Raw genomic sequence first — 15,986 nt, 5'->3', positions numbered from 1 at the left:
GCGGGGAGGAAGTGGTACGTCGGGGGACTTGAAGATGACGTTCTTCCAATTGTTTCTTCAGTGTCTCCATCCCTTCATTTAATGTCTTCCCCATCTTAGTCACCGCTTCTCTCACAGTCCCTGCAGAGAGGCCTCTGTCCATACCGAGTTCAGAGAATTCAGAGCGTGGTGAAAAGGTGGGTGGCGATCGGTGGTATTCACTGCGTGAAAGATTCCTCCACCCTTTGCGGGCTTCAGAGCAGTCAGACCGTGGTGGAAAGGTGGATGGAGATGGAAGGCTGTGCATAACGACTTTAAGGTGGTCTTCACTGTGTGAAAGATTCCCCCACTCCATGCAAGTCATCTTCAGTTCAGCAATCTCCTTCTCGAGCTCTGTGATGGACTGTTCAGCCTTCTGCTGTACTTCTTTCTGTTTCCTGTCGATCACTTCCAGTAGCTCAGCCTGTCTTCTCTGAATGGAGTCCATGAGGGATATGAGGACCCCTATGGCATCTGCTGTCTCCTTCTCTGCCACTATCTTGTTGAGTTCTGCCGAACTTCTGATCTCCAGGAGCTTCTGTTCCCTGTCCTGGATTTTTTGTTCAAGCTGTGTCTTTCCCTTCCCCATCTCGGCCTTCCTCTTTCCACTCTCATCCTCCAAAGTGACCACATCGTGGCTCCTGTGGTCTGTTTGTGAGCACAGCATGCAGATGCACCTCTGCTCATCCCTGCAGAAGAGCTCCAATATCTTGTTGTGCTTCTTGCACATCCTGCTCTCCATGCTCCCCAGGGGTTCCACCAGCTGGTGGGTCTTGAGGGTTGCAACTCTGTGATGTGGTTCAAGGTGAGTCTCACAGAAAGAAGTCAAACAGACCAGACAGGACTTGACAGCTTTCGTCTGGTTGCCTCTACACCAGTCACAGAACACCTCCTGTGGAATATCAGCTTCTGTTTCTTGTTCTTCTTTCACCTGCACTGACTTCCTGAAGTGATCCACCATCTCAGAGATGAAACAGTTGACCTGAAGCGCAGGTCTTCTGTTGAACTTCTCCTTGCACATTGGACACTGGCAGAGGCCATGACGGTTGGTGGAGTTCCAGCAGTCAGTGATGCAGTCCTTGCAGAAGTTGTGTCCACATGGAAGAGAGACAGGCTGGGTGAACACATCCAGACAGATGGAACACAGGAACTGATCTTCAGTCAGGTTACCACCAGCTGTTGCCATGGTCTATAGGGAAGGAAATAGAACAACATATCAATACACTGGTTAATTGTATTTCTTTGTTTTAATTTGAGTCGTGTTACCGTATGTTTTGTTTCATCTAATGAGAACGGTTACTCATTGCAGGTAAAACTGGCACTAAGAAATGTGACCACGCAATTTGATGAGGTCACCTTTCAAGAATGACACAAAACTGTGCACTAAAGTGACGCTGAAATAGCTGAAATACTGTAGCTGTAATAGTTGAAACTGCTCTACTCTTGTCCAGCAATTTCTGCAGAAAGGAAACAATGCTGACTAGGAAACCATGAATGAGTCTTCACACCATTTTTTTCCCCCGGCCCCACAGCAGGTTCCACAGCAGAACGGCGTGTGTGGAGAGCATAATACAGAGCTGGAGGGATGGGTGAGACCCTTGTTACTGAACATACAGGGCATAGCAGTGGCCGTGGTTTTCTGGTGCCACAAAAAAAAAACGTCTGTTCATTTCTTCTACATAAAGATTTACACTATAGCAAAAGGTATTGTCAGAATATAAAGGAATTTAAAGGAGTAGTTCACCCAAAAAGGGACACATTAGCCGGTTTTCCATACCAGTTTTTTTGCCCGACACTACGCTACACGACACGACACCGTACCGCACCACATCCCCCCCCCCCCCCCCCCCAACTACCCTCCTCCCCTCCGCTCCCGAAAGAAAACAACGGCCCTTTCTTCAACATATGGATATAGGATCTTTCTCTGTAAACAAACACAACGGAGACGCTAACTTGCGCTAATTATTTTTAGAGATGTGGTGGACAATGTTTTAGATGCCACACACTCACACAGGTCTTCATCGAGTCTTTACAACTTTAGCGACGACTAACGGCGGGATGTTCATGGTCAAATAATAACTTTATTGGAAATATAGTGGCCCTCTTCATCATCAAAGTTGCCCACCCCTGCTCTAGATAGTGTGCCATGTCAACATTAAGTTAAATCATGACACCACATCAAAATAAAATATTTCCAACAGTTTTTGATTATAGACAATGGCATCGCAACAACACTAAACACACCGCCCTCCTGTATACACATGTAGGCCTATGTCAGAACGCGATGTTTCAGATGATGCCTCATCTGTTTGCCGTGTGTGGCTAGACAGCCTCAGATCTACTGATAGTATAGGCTACTAAAAAAGAATCTTCTTCACCTGAGCCATTACCATTTAAAATGTGGGCATTTAACGGACATACACTCATTATCCAGAGTAACTTACTGTAAACGAGGTAAACACAATCACAGCAAATGCAGAGGGGCAGTGTAGTGTCTCGGTAAACTAGGACAGTGGTGTACAAAGTACTCAAATGTTTTACTTAAGTAAAAGTATCAATACTGCAATGTAGAAATAGCCTACTACGAAATGTACTTAAAGTACCAAAAGTAAAAGTACATAATGTTTGAAAATAGCAGATGTACAAGCTCTCAACGTGTTGTGAGCTTGTAGATCTGCTATTGTAGATCTGCTATTTTGCTATGGCAAAACGCACAGGAAAAGGGCTACAGACATACGACATATGACATCACTAGACAAACATGATGCTATGTATACACATTTTGCTATGGCAAAACGCTGAGGAAAAAGGCTACAGACACACGCACAGCCACTCTTAGGAGCGGTTTACCACCGCTCAAAAAGTTAAACAAAACAAACACAATAAATATAACTCTTTTTACCTGTCAGAGAGTGAACGGTGAGCTTTCTGTAGAGAACCAACAGATACAGACTGCAGAGAGACGTTCAGTGTGTTTATGATCCTCCTCCGGTCGCTGATAGCCCTGCCTCAAGGTCAAATTCCAGAGATGTCTGGCATATCTGTGGAAAAACAAAGCTTGACTAACAGCTCCAATGTGGAGAAACCAGATCTTCAAGATCTTCAAGATTCCAGAGATTTATTGTGTCCGTTGCTTGTGTCCAAGGCTCAATCAAACTGTGCTCACCATTAAAAAAAAGAATGAGTGTGTTAATAAGGGTATCTCATCCTTAAAGGAGTAGTTCACAGAGAACATTTTACTTAGTAAATACGGTACTTGAGTTGATGTACTTAGTTACTTGCACATTCTTTATCTCTCACCCACACACCCACACCCACACACAAATACACCAGTAAGACTCCCTAAATCAGGAGATAAGTGACCGTCAGGTCGCATGTAAAAATCGGCCTGATGGTGGCGCTAAATGGGACAGATCCATGTTGATGACATGACTCTAGACATACTGTGTACCACTTTGTGTGATTTTAGGGTAAAATCTCTAGGAGCAGTGTCCAAAAATGTGTTTAAAAGAATCGGCCTGATGGTGGCGCTAAATGTGACAGATCCATGTTGATGACTTGACTGTAGACATACCGATTTGTGTGATTTTAGGGCAGAATTTGTAGGAGCAGTGTCCAAAAATGTGTTTTGCAAGAATCAGCCTCATGGTGGCGCTAGAAGAGGGTCATGTGAGAAATGAGGGTGGAAGTAGTGGTTTGGCAGCCAATGAGTGTGTGTGCAAAGTTTGGCATGGATCGGGGCAACGGTGGCGGAGATATGAGAAGGGCAAAAGTGTGAGGTGTGACGTCTGACTAACATACTGACAGACTGACAGACTGACAGACTGACAGACTGACAGACAGACTGACAGCCGGTGGAGGTTTTGATAGTAACTGCGACCTGACGGTCGCAACAGACAAACACCATTTCTTTCACTCGGAGGAGAAAAAGTACAACGCGATGATCCTTGTACGTTATGGTCAATAGTAAACAGGCAGTTTTGCCCAAACCTGCGATATGGGGAAAGAATCCGAGGTATCTCCATTTTCTGCAGCCATGATGAATACATGTCAATGTACGTCCGGATGTCCTAAATACATTATTAGCGACTTTAAAGACAGGGTGAAATCAAAAACATGTTTTTCACACTTGTAGAGCATATCTGAGATGCCAAAAAAATAGAAAATAAACAATTGCTGCGTATATTTATATCAAAGGTCCTTAAATAGGCCATTCTTAATTACTTCCTGTGAACAGAAATTCAAAAAGTGATGACATAGATAGACTTTTTGAATATAAATGAACCTTTGATTACATTCACCTGTTTGTTTCCCATTGCTGGCTCCCATTACTCCCATTACTCAGATTTTAAATCCCATCGCCTGAAGGGCTGGTCCCCTCGAATTGGTTCAGAAACACACAGGCTTCCTTTTCAAACTGAAACTTCAAAATAAAACACCCAAAATAGTCATTTCATTGGGTCTTTAAGCTCTGTGATTTTCAGGACGGCAACGCCAGGCGGACTACGGCTGCTATGACGTAATCGCCGTAGTGGTCAAAATCATTAAGCAAACAGACGTCGGCGACGGGGTCCCACCCCTTTCACTGAACGCTTTGGTTCCCATGGCGACGCGTTTACGCAGCAGACGTAGTAGACGCTACGTGGGAAGGGACCTTCTGGTGTTGTAGAGACGGCCGCGACGGTGGCAGGTTTATCTATCGAGCGCTGATCATTTCTGGGTACCATTGTCATCTGCCGTTGCTGTAGCGTTGCTTAAAGTCGCTATTTAGTGGGAAACTGAGCCTGACGGGGCTGGTGATGGAAGGCCGCTTAGATTCCTATTCAGTTGCCTTCCATTAGGCCAAGCTCTTACATTTGAATGTGTGTGTGTGTGTGTGTGTGTGTGTGTGTGTGTGTGTGTGTGTGTGTGTGTGTGTGTGTGTGTGTGTGTGTGCGTGCGTGCGTGCGTGCGTGCGTGCGTGCGTGCGTGCGTGCGTGCGTGCGTGCGTGCGTGCGTGCGTGCGTGCGTGCGTGCGTGCGTGCGTGCGTGCGTGCGTGCGTGCGTGCGTGTGTGTGTGCGTGCGTCCATGCCTGGGTTTCCTGTAAAGCCAGTACTGACACTCTGGGAAATCCCATCGACTTTACATTCAACTTCAGTTTATTGTCACGTCACTAACATATCGTTGCTGTCGGGTGGAAACCATTTTCTTTGCATCTATCATTTGAAAATGAAGTAAAATTGTGAAAATAGCCGATCTACAAGCTCGTTGTGTGCTTGTAGGTCTGCTATTTTCACTACTTTCATGCGACAGTTCTGTATGATGAAGCAGGGCTTTACTTTACGAATAGCGTAGAAATTGAAACTTGGAGATACAAGGTTTCTGTTAGACAGTGACGACATGCTGATATAAAAGAGTGGGTGATGCTAAGGAACTGCAGTTTATTTTCAAATAAATGATAAGAGTGAAAGTACGAGCACAGATATCAAAATAAACATCTACTTTGTTCAAGTTTATTTAACAGCGTTGATCTCCAAACACCACTATTTGGTCATGCACTCTCCATTAGCTTGTATTCAGGGACATACCAATTTAAAATCAATCATTTATACAATTTAATTAGCTATACAAGTAAAATAGCAAAGAGTAATGTAGATGGATTCTGAATGAATTACCATAATTCAAAGGCATATATAAGGGCATAAGTAAATCAACTGTAGAAAATGTGTTTATTGTGTATTTATTGTTGGCATGCCACGATTCACTCAACTCACGATACGATTCGAATCACGAGTCAAGGTTCACAATTCACAATTTAACAATTTTTTTAACAACATTATTTTCCACAGCAATTACAGATTTTCTTTTTTATTATTATTTATTATTTTAACTTTTCTTTAACTACACTGCAAAAGAGCATACTGTTCATGTAAAAGTTCTTAATGTCTGTGCAACAATTGTAAACATGCTTTCTTATTGTTTAGAACCAAGCTACTAGGGTTAAAAACCTTGGCTTTGATGCTATCTTAGAATAGATGTAGACCTATTTGACAGTGCAGAAACATAGGCTAATTGTCTTCCTTGACGTATTAATGATGTGCCAACGAGCAACACCTGGTGACAGAGACAGACACACAGACTTCTCATCTGCAGTCTGCAGTGCTCTGAACTATCTCTCTCCAAAAGCTATTGAATATGATGGAATATGATTAAGGATTACTGTGATCATGGTAAGCTCACATTTCATATCAGAAACATCATAGTTTTTCTTTAAAAAAAAATAAAATAAAAATAAACGAAAAGAAAAATGAATCACCATTTTTTTCTTTATTAAATCGGTTCGAATCGTCCCCTGTTTGAATCGATTTAAATCAAAATTAAATGTATTTATATTATATTTGGGATTTGCAGTACTCTTACATAGGCTTGAATGAAAAGTATTCCAAGGTGTACAATTGAACTAAGCAAATTTAACTTGGTCTAGTTTTCATTCGTGGAAATTGGTTTGAAATAAATGTCTAGTTATGCATTATAAAAATTAAAAAAAACAAGCAATATATCATTTAACACACCTTTTTATTTTATTTGTTTTGACAAATGCTTGGCACATAAACAATTTGTTTCCGATTTGGCCATCTTGCATGACAAATAAGGCGGTATTCATGGTATGTGGCACATACAAGTGCCTTCGAGCAGACATGAGTTTGTGTGTATAGCAAACAAATGACGAACAATGAAACATGATGAATCAGACAATGCCATTAACCTTATCTCTTTTTATTTGCAGTAGCCAATTATGTGTACCCTTTTTATCCCCAGCAAGTGCAAAATAATATTGGCATTAATCTAAGCCCATACACACCACACATCAATTTTATTCTTGTGTGTTTTCAATGCTCTTATACTCTACTGGTCCACCTGCCAGTGAGGAGCCCCCATCAGAAGGACACAATGCCTCCGCCTTACACCTCCCGCTAAACATTCCCCGCTGACATGCAGGTGCCACCCTCAGCTTGCAGGAGTATGTGCAGTGAGAAATAATACCCTCCCAGCCCAGCTTCCCTCCCCCGAACACGGGCCATTTTGTTTGAATAGCTGCTGGGCAAAGCCGGATGCTGGACTCAAACCCATGAACTATGCAGCAATGGGAAGGTACTTTACCACCTTGCCAGCCGAGCACCTTAGACACACATTCTTAAAGCCAAACTGAGAAAATTGTTATACTGTAGTTATACCAGTTTAACAAAAATAATAATTATCACCCACTAAATATATCCAATAAAATGTATATAGTTATGAAAGAAAAACCTTGATATTCACTAATATGGTATAATGACTATTAAAGGACATTTTTACAAAACATTTTGTGGTTTTCAGGGAAGACATTGTGGATGCATTATTATCATATATATATTTTTTTGCAAGACATGAAAAATAAACTCAGAGAATCTTTTGAGACAAGACAGATGATACATACACCGTTTGATTGCTCACCAGTTGAAGGACATCAACTGACCTCATCAACTGAACAGAAACAAAGGAAAATAAACAAAAAAAAATCAATTCACCAGTTGAAGGACATCAACTGACCGCATGGTAAAACACATTCTACTATATGCTGCCACCAATATGTGGAATGACTTACCAAACCCCATTAAAGATCTTGACTCCCTACCAAAACTCAAAACTAAACTAAAAGAATGGCTGACCTCAAGCATGAGCATAGTTTAACCCCCTGAACACCCTGGCAGTAGCATTGTCTGTTGTTTTCATAGACCTGGCCACTTGTTTCACTCACAGAGTTTGGCAACATTGACTGAGACTAGATCGCTGTAAAAGGCTATTAATGTGGCCTATACATGAAAAAAAAAGTGTCCTATGTATGTTCGTGAAATATTAACATGTACAATGGTTCAATAATAATTAGCATGAACTATTATAAACGAAAAAACATCTACTATTTTAGATTGATCTAATTAGGATGCAGTCCATCATGCAGAAGCTTGGCAATGCAACCGTGCAGAGCTATTTACCAATCAGAATTTTATATATCACATATAAATATTTTATTTTATTTTCAGAGGTGCTGCTGTCCCCAGGCCAGATTGCCATTGTTTCGTTCTATATATATTTAGAACACTAATACAAAGTAAAATTGGGTAGCTTAAACTTTGGCATCGGCAAGTCTTCCTCATCTATTCCGCCTCTCGGAGGGGCCCCCCGCGGATCTATTCCGCCTTTCGGAGGGGCCCCCTGCGGATCTATTCCGCCCCTCGGAGTAAAATTGGGTAGCTTAAACATTGGCATCAGCAAGTCTTCCTCATCTATTCCGCCCCTCGGAGGGGCCCCCCGCGGATCTATTCCGACTTTCGGAGGGGCCCCCCGCGGATCTATTCCGCCCCTCGGAGTAAAATTGGGTAGCTTTAACTTTGGCATCGGCAAGTCTTCCTCATCTATTCCGCCCCTCGGAAGGACCCCCCACGGATCTATTCCGCCCTTCGGAGGGGCCCCCCGCGAATCTATTCCGCCCCTCGGAGTAAAATTTGGTAGCTTAAACTTTGGCATCGGCAAGTCTTCCTCATCTATTCCGCCCCTCGGAAGGACCCCCCGCGGATCTATTCCGCCCTTCGGAGGGGCCCCCCGCGGATCTATTCCGCCCCTCGGAGTAAAATTTGGTAGCTTAAACATTGGCATCAGCAAGTCTTCCTCATCTATTCCGCCCCTCGGAGGGGCCCCCCGCGGATCTATTCCGCCCTTCGGAGGGGCCCCCCGCTTATCTATTCCGCCCCTCGGAGTAAAATTTGGTAGCTTAAACTTTGGCATCGGCAAGTCTTCCCCCTCTATTCCGCCCTTCGGAGGGGCCCCCCGCGGATCTATTCCGCCCCTCGGAGGGTCCTTCCACGGCTTGGGGACTTGACGATGACGTTCTTTCAATTCTTTTATCAGTGCCCCCATCCCTTCATCTAATGTTTTCTCCATCTTTATCATAGCCCCTCTCACAGTCCCTGCAGAGAGCTTGTTGTCCATAAGGACTTTAGACCAGTCAGAACATGGTGGAGAGGTGGAGGCTGATGTAGGGCTGTACAGGAGGACTTGAAGGTGGTCTTCACTGTGTGAAAGCTTCTCAAACTTCATGCAAGTCATCTGTAGTTCAGTGATCTCCTGTGAAAGCTCTGTGATTGACTGTTCAGCCTTCTGCTGAACTTCTTTCTGTTTCATGTCGATCACCTCCAGTAGCTCAGCCTGTCTCCTCTGAATGGAGGCCACCAGAGCAGTGAGGACCTCCACACCATCTGCTGTCTCCTTCTCTGCCACTTCCTTGTTGACTTCTGCTGAACATCTGATCTCCTGGAGCTTCTGTTCCCTCTCCTGGATTTTTTGTTCAAGCTGTGTCTTTCCCTTACCCATCTCGGCCTTCCTCTTCACACTCTCGTCCTCCAAAGCGACTACATTGTGGCTCCTGTGGTCTGTTTGTGAGCACAGGATGCAAATGCACTTCTGCTCATCCCTGCAGAAGAGCTCCAATATCTTGTTGTGCTTCTTGCACATCCTGTCCTCCATGCTCCCCAGGGGTTCCACCAGCTGGTGGGTCTTGAGGGTCGCAACCCTACGATGTGATTCAAGGTGAGTGTCACAGAAAGAAGTCAAACAGTCCAGGCAGGACTTGACAGCCTTCGTCTGGGTGTCAGTACACCAGTCACAGAACACCTCTTGTGAAATAGCAGCTTCTGTCTCTTGCTCTTCTTTCACCTGCACTGACTTCCTGAAGTGATCCGCCATCTCAGAGATGAAACAGTTGACCTGAAGTGCAGGTCTTCTGTTGAACTTCTCCTTGCACATTGGACACTGGCAGAGGCCATGACGGTTGGTGGAGTTCCAGCAACGTGTGATGCAGGCCTTGCAGAAGTTGTGTCCACATGGAAGAGAGACAGGCTGGGTGAACACATCCAGACAGATGGAACACAGGAACTGATCTTCAGTCAGGTTACCGCCAGCTGTTGCCATGGTCTATAGAGAAGGAAATAGAACAACATATCAATACATTGGTTAATGGTATTTCTTTATTTTAATTTCAGATGTTGTGTTACGGTTACCGGATGTTTTGTTTCTAGTAAGTTTACTCATTGCAGTTAAAACCGAAAAAAGGAAGGAAAAAAAATGGCGCTAAGAAGTGTGACCACGCAATGTGATGAGGTCACCCCTTATATCAGATACTTGGTCACTTGTCACCTTTCAAGAATCATTCACAAAATGTGCACTGAAGCGACACTGAAATAGCTGAAATACTGTAGCGTAATAGTTGAAACTGCTCTACTTTTGTCTAGGGATGCGGTATCGGTACTCGTGGTATCGGTATTCGCCCCGATACCGGCCTATTTTGCGGTAGCTGTACTCGTCCGATACTGCTCACAAAGCGCCCGAGTACCCTGTGTGTTCCGCCACTTTGCCTTTCTCTCTCTCTCTTAAAGTATCAAAAGTAAAAATACAAAATGTTTGAGCATAGCAGATCTAGAAGATCATGCACAGTACAGGAATTTCCATGGGCTAAACCTGAAAAAAAAGTGAAATGTGTGGCAGTTGTGCCATGTTCTGGGAAAGCAATGCAATTTAATGTGTTATCTACAGCCAGAAAGTGAGGAACATCTGATAAAAAATAAAAAAAATAAAAACGTAATTTAAAGACATTTTGCATTATTAATTGTAGGCCTACTCATAGACAGACTTTGAAAAAAATGGGCCCCTGGGCCCCAAAATGCAAAGGGCCCCCCTTCTTACGACTGCACAGCGACATAGCGATGGTGTGTGTTCCGTGTCCGCGCCAGAAAAAAAGTTTTTAAAGTCCCAAAAAAAGAGCCCCTGAAATGTATAGAATAGTTATACCGTAACTATAACACACAATATTGTGTAGATAACATAGTAACTATTCTTGAAAACATTTTGGATGGGTTTATTTTCCCTCTCCTCTGCCCTAAAAACAGTGGTGCCAGGTTCAAAGTTATTCTATGCTGTGTGATAACATTCTTCATCATGCTTATGTTAGCTGCTAAAGCAACTTAAAATAAAAAAAATAAGAAAATCTATCAATACTTTATATAACATTGGGTGCTGACTTATTTATTTTAGATATATTATTACCGTATCTATATTTTAATAATACATTATTCATTATACTTCTTGCAAGAGTTTGGCCCCTATACATTTGATAGGGCTTTTTATGTTTATGCAAAGAATCTGACTTGTCCCAGGCAGCCAGGTAAGGCTGGTGGTAACACATACTTAAAGGACCATACAGTCAAGTGTTACAGTATATGATGAATGAGGGGGCCCATTTAGATTAATCAGGGTAGATAACATAACAGTTATGTTATCTACCCCGGTTTATCTACTACCACTACATTGTCGTAATGCATGGACATTAGAGAATGTAATGTTGTTGTTGTTTTGAAGTCTTATAGATAAACTGAGGAGCTAAATACTTACAGTATAACATGTATCCTGGTGTTTTAGGAATTTTTTTTTTTATTAATTTTTTTGAACGAATAAAATAGTGTCTGGCAAATAGCGCAACGTTAATAACAGGGACGCGGTCACACGGTGGCTCAAGCTGAGGGGCCCCCCTAGCTCAGGGCCCCCTGGGCCTGGGCCCATTGTGCCCGTTGGGTAATCCATCCCTGATTGTACTCGTATCAGTACTCGACCTTTGGTCGCAATAAACATTATGTTTAATCATGGCACCACCTCAAATAAAATATCTCACACAGTTTCGGATTATAGACAATGGCAATGTTGCAACAACACTGCACCTCCCTCCTGTACAAACAGTATGTCAGAATGCACTGCTTCAGTGGAATGTGGCTACACAGCCTGAGATCCACTGGCAGTAGGCTACTATAATCTTCTTCATCTGAACCATTACCATTTAAAATGTGGGCATTTAACGGACAGACACTCATTATCCGGAGTAACTTATTGTAAACGAGGTAAACACAATCACAGCAAATGCAGAGGGGCAGTGTAGTGTCTCTGTAAACTAGGACAGTGGTGTACAAAGTACTCAAATGTTTTACTTAAGTAAAAGTATCAATAGTCTACTGCAATGTAGAAATAGCCTACTCTGTTGCAAGTAAAAGTCCGGAATTCAAAATGTAATTGAGTAAAAGTAAAAAAATATTGGCATAAAAATGTACTTAAAGGGCCAAAAGTAAATGTATAAAATGTTTGAAAATAGCCTAGGTATAGAATGGGGCTAAAGTGGTTTATGTATGTTTCATAATATTCATTTATATCTGCAAAGTAACTGGTAACTAAAGTTTTCAAATAATTGTGGTGGAGTAAAAGTACAATATTTGGATTCGAGATGTAGTGGAGCAAAAGTAAAAGTATTGGAAATACTCAAGTAAAGTACAAATATCTCAACGTTTTACTTAAGTACAATACTTAAGTAAATGTACTGCTAACTTTACACCACTGAACTAGGAACATACGTAGGTAGGCCTAAACCAATAAACTAAATCTAAAAGATAAAACAAGATAAGACAAAACAAACACAATAAATAAGCAAGTCTTTTTACCTGTCAGAGTGAACAGTGAGGTTTCTGTAGGGCACCAACAGATACAGACTGCAGACAGACGTTCAGTGTGTTTATGAAACTCCTCCTGTCACCCATAGCCAGGTGTGTCACACCAAATCATGGGCCCTGGGTACAAGATTCACTGCGGGCCCCCCATGAATGTTCTTCATAGGGGGAGGTGGTTTAACCCATTTAGACTGGGAACGCATTATTATGCATTATGTTGTTCTTTAACTATAAAAAAAATAGCAGATATACAAGCTCACAGCGAGCGAGCTTGTAGATCAGCTTTTTTTAATCATATAAAAGTCTTTGAATATTTCAAATCCTTCTAAGATTTTTTTTTGAAAAAAAATAAATAATCAATGTCAGTGGTGCTCAAACTTTTTTCATGTGAAGGACCCTCAAAATTATAAGTATTTGGCCACTGACCCCCATCCCAAAATATTTAGTTTCAGCTCAAAAATAGCAGATCTACAAGCTCGCAGCGCGGCACTCGAACTTGTATATATTGCTATTTTTCAATATCTAAAGTATAAAATAGTTAAAACCTTGGGCCCTAGTAACTCCCGCTTTCCCCCCTTGTGACGCCCCTGCCGATAGCCCTGCCTTCACAGTCAAATTCCAGGGAGGTCTGGCAGATCTGTGGAAAATAACTCTTGACTAACAGCTCCAAGTCATGTGGAGAAACCAGATCTTCAAGATCTCCAAGATTCCAGAGATTGAATGTGTTGGTGTCTAAGGCTCAGGCAGACTGTGCTCACAATATTCACAAGAAAAAAGAAATGGAAAATGATATAAAAGTAGGAATGAGTGTGTTAATGAGGGTATATCTCATTCTTAAAGGAGTAGTTCACACATAAAATTGTACTTACAGTAAGTACTTGAGTACATGTACTTTACACCACTGCAGGCTAGGGGTGGTACGATAAATTTGAATAGCGATTCGATACATATCACGATACATGGTTGATGATACGATACATGGACGATATTGGTTCACTCATGGTGATACGATACGATTCGAATCAATGGTTTAAAATCGATATAATAACTATTTAGCAAATAAATTAAATCTATGTGAAAGGTGTGGATAGTGCAGGTTTTTAAGGGAAACATGTATTATTATGGATATAAATAAGTAAACACAGTGATTATCTGCCAAATACATGGACATTGTATATTGACAAACCCGCACCTTGAACTCAGAGATTACACACATTTATCGATAGACCAGTGTAGCTATATGGAAAGGAAAAGTAATTAAACCCCTCCTTTTATTTTTTTCTTCTTAACACATATGGTGCCAACCCCGAGTTTCCCGAGTTTGTATTGGTACTACCGCTGTGCCAACCCCGAGTTTCCCGAGTTTGGGCCGTTTTTTTCAAAAAGTTTTTTTTTCAAAAAAAAATTTTGGACCTCCAGAAATGTATTAGGCATGATCGCGATCGCGAAATTGCATGTTTAACCCCCATACCAACTCATTCTTTCAAACATGGCAGCCATGTTTGTTTACATCTGAGGAAAACATAATGGCTGATAAATCATGAATGCCTGAACGGATTTCCAAGCGGATTTTTTTGTTTGAAAGCTGTGAACAGCATCTACACACGTGGTGCATCATCTAGGCATGGGCGTGCACTTTTTACACAATTGCACAATTACATGGAAGTCTATGGTAACCATGGCAACGCGAGACATTGAAGAGAAAAAAACATTGCAACATAAGTGTTAACAATGCTAAATACAATGCACAAGTAGGTAGTATCGATACAATCGATTCTTTGCACTGCCGATTCGATACAAATTCAAACGATACGATTGGATTTAAGCTGTTTTCATTTCGATATACTTCGATTTCTTTAAGTTAAACGATATTTCGATACATGGTTACTATATCGTTACACCCCTGCTGCAGGCATGCACAGAAAGCACAAGCTCCATGCACATTCTGTATCTCTCAACACACACACACACACACACACACACACACACACACACACACACACACACACACACACACACACACACACACACACACACACACGCGCGCACGCATAACAGGCACAGTTCTCTGCAGGTCGTCCAACCTGATTTGTGAAGACAGAAGACACTCCAGTGAAAGTCTGCCAGTGAAACTTGGTTTTGTCAAACAGGCTGTCCAATTAAAGATTCAGTGCCATGATTTTTTTTCTCCCCTAAAACATGATGATTAGGTATTATGATTACACTATGAGGAATAATCTTTCCAAAAAAATTAAAATAATAATAATAAATACATAACATTTTGTTTTTATGTGGCCACACCCACCAGTTCATTATGTATGCCTGGTTGTCATGGTGGGTGGTTACCCAGCTGAAGTTAGCCACACCCACAATGTTGGGTGAATGGTAAAAGGGGAGGGGATCATGAGTATGATGTCATTTAATCTGTGTTTTTCGACAGGGCCTTTTGACTAAGAAAAATGCCTCAAATCATGCATGCAGCGATCAATTGCCATGAAAGGCCAAAGAAGACATGGCACCCTTTTCACATTGGCCTGTTATAACGCCACCTGGAGGCCAAAAAAAACCTACCTGATCCAGTTGTGACCACAGTTTTCCTAGTGAACCTATAAGCGCAACGGTGGGGGTGCGGGAGTGTGGGGAACACAATACCACTGACTATTGCCGATGATGGAGAAGTTATATAGCTTTACGTAATGAGAGGCACTCTTGCCGATTTCGTAAGAGACTCGTCGCCAATTGCAAGATATTTAAAAGTTATTTGGGGCCATGATGATAACCCCTTCTTCCCACTACTAGACTAAGGATTTATATTGTCTGTGTTATTGTTTACAACTATCCTTACATTAAGCGGAGCGTCTTAATGTAAGGCTAGTTTACAACCACAATTATTCACTTGTGGCAAGATCGTGGTTCTACTAGTTTTAGAAGCCTTTTCGGAAGTTAATTTAATGTTTTCCATTAAATGATTTCCTTTATCCTCATCTAATCTTGCACTAATGCACGCAACTGTTTTCGCCAGGTTTTAAGGTCTTGCTTTAGTTGTCTTGCGCTTAGGTTCACCGGGAAAACTGCGGTCGCGTTGTTTTCACCCTTTCAAACATGTGATGCTATATTAATATCATTGCAGGCGACAGATACATTACACATGGATACCGTTTCAGATTTATAATGATTTATTTGATATTAAGTGCAGTTTACTCAAGAGCTGACATCTGAACAGCAGCAGCAGCAGTGTGTCATTGAATAAAACAGGACCTCATGACAGTGGTGCTCAAACTGTGGGCCGGGACCCACTAGTGGGCCACAAGGGTGATTGCAAGTGAGCCCCCAAACAATTGGCCAAAACAACAAAGGTTTTAATGATAAAATAACACATCGTCGCTGTCGGCAGAAACCAGTTACATTTA

Source organism: Nannobrachium achirus (assembly GCF_963921795.1).
Source record: "Nannobrachium achirus genome assembly, chromosome: 19".
In the NCBI taxonomy this organism is placed as follows: domain Eukaryota; kingdom Metazoa; phylum Chordata; class Actinopteri; order Myctophiformes; family Myctophidae; genus Nannobrachium; species Nannobrachium achirus.
This window is presented reverse-complemented; position numbering follows the sequence as displayed.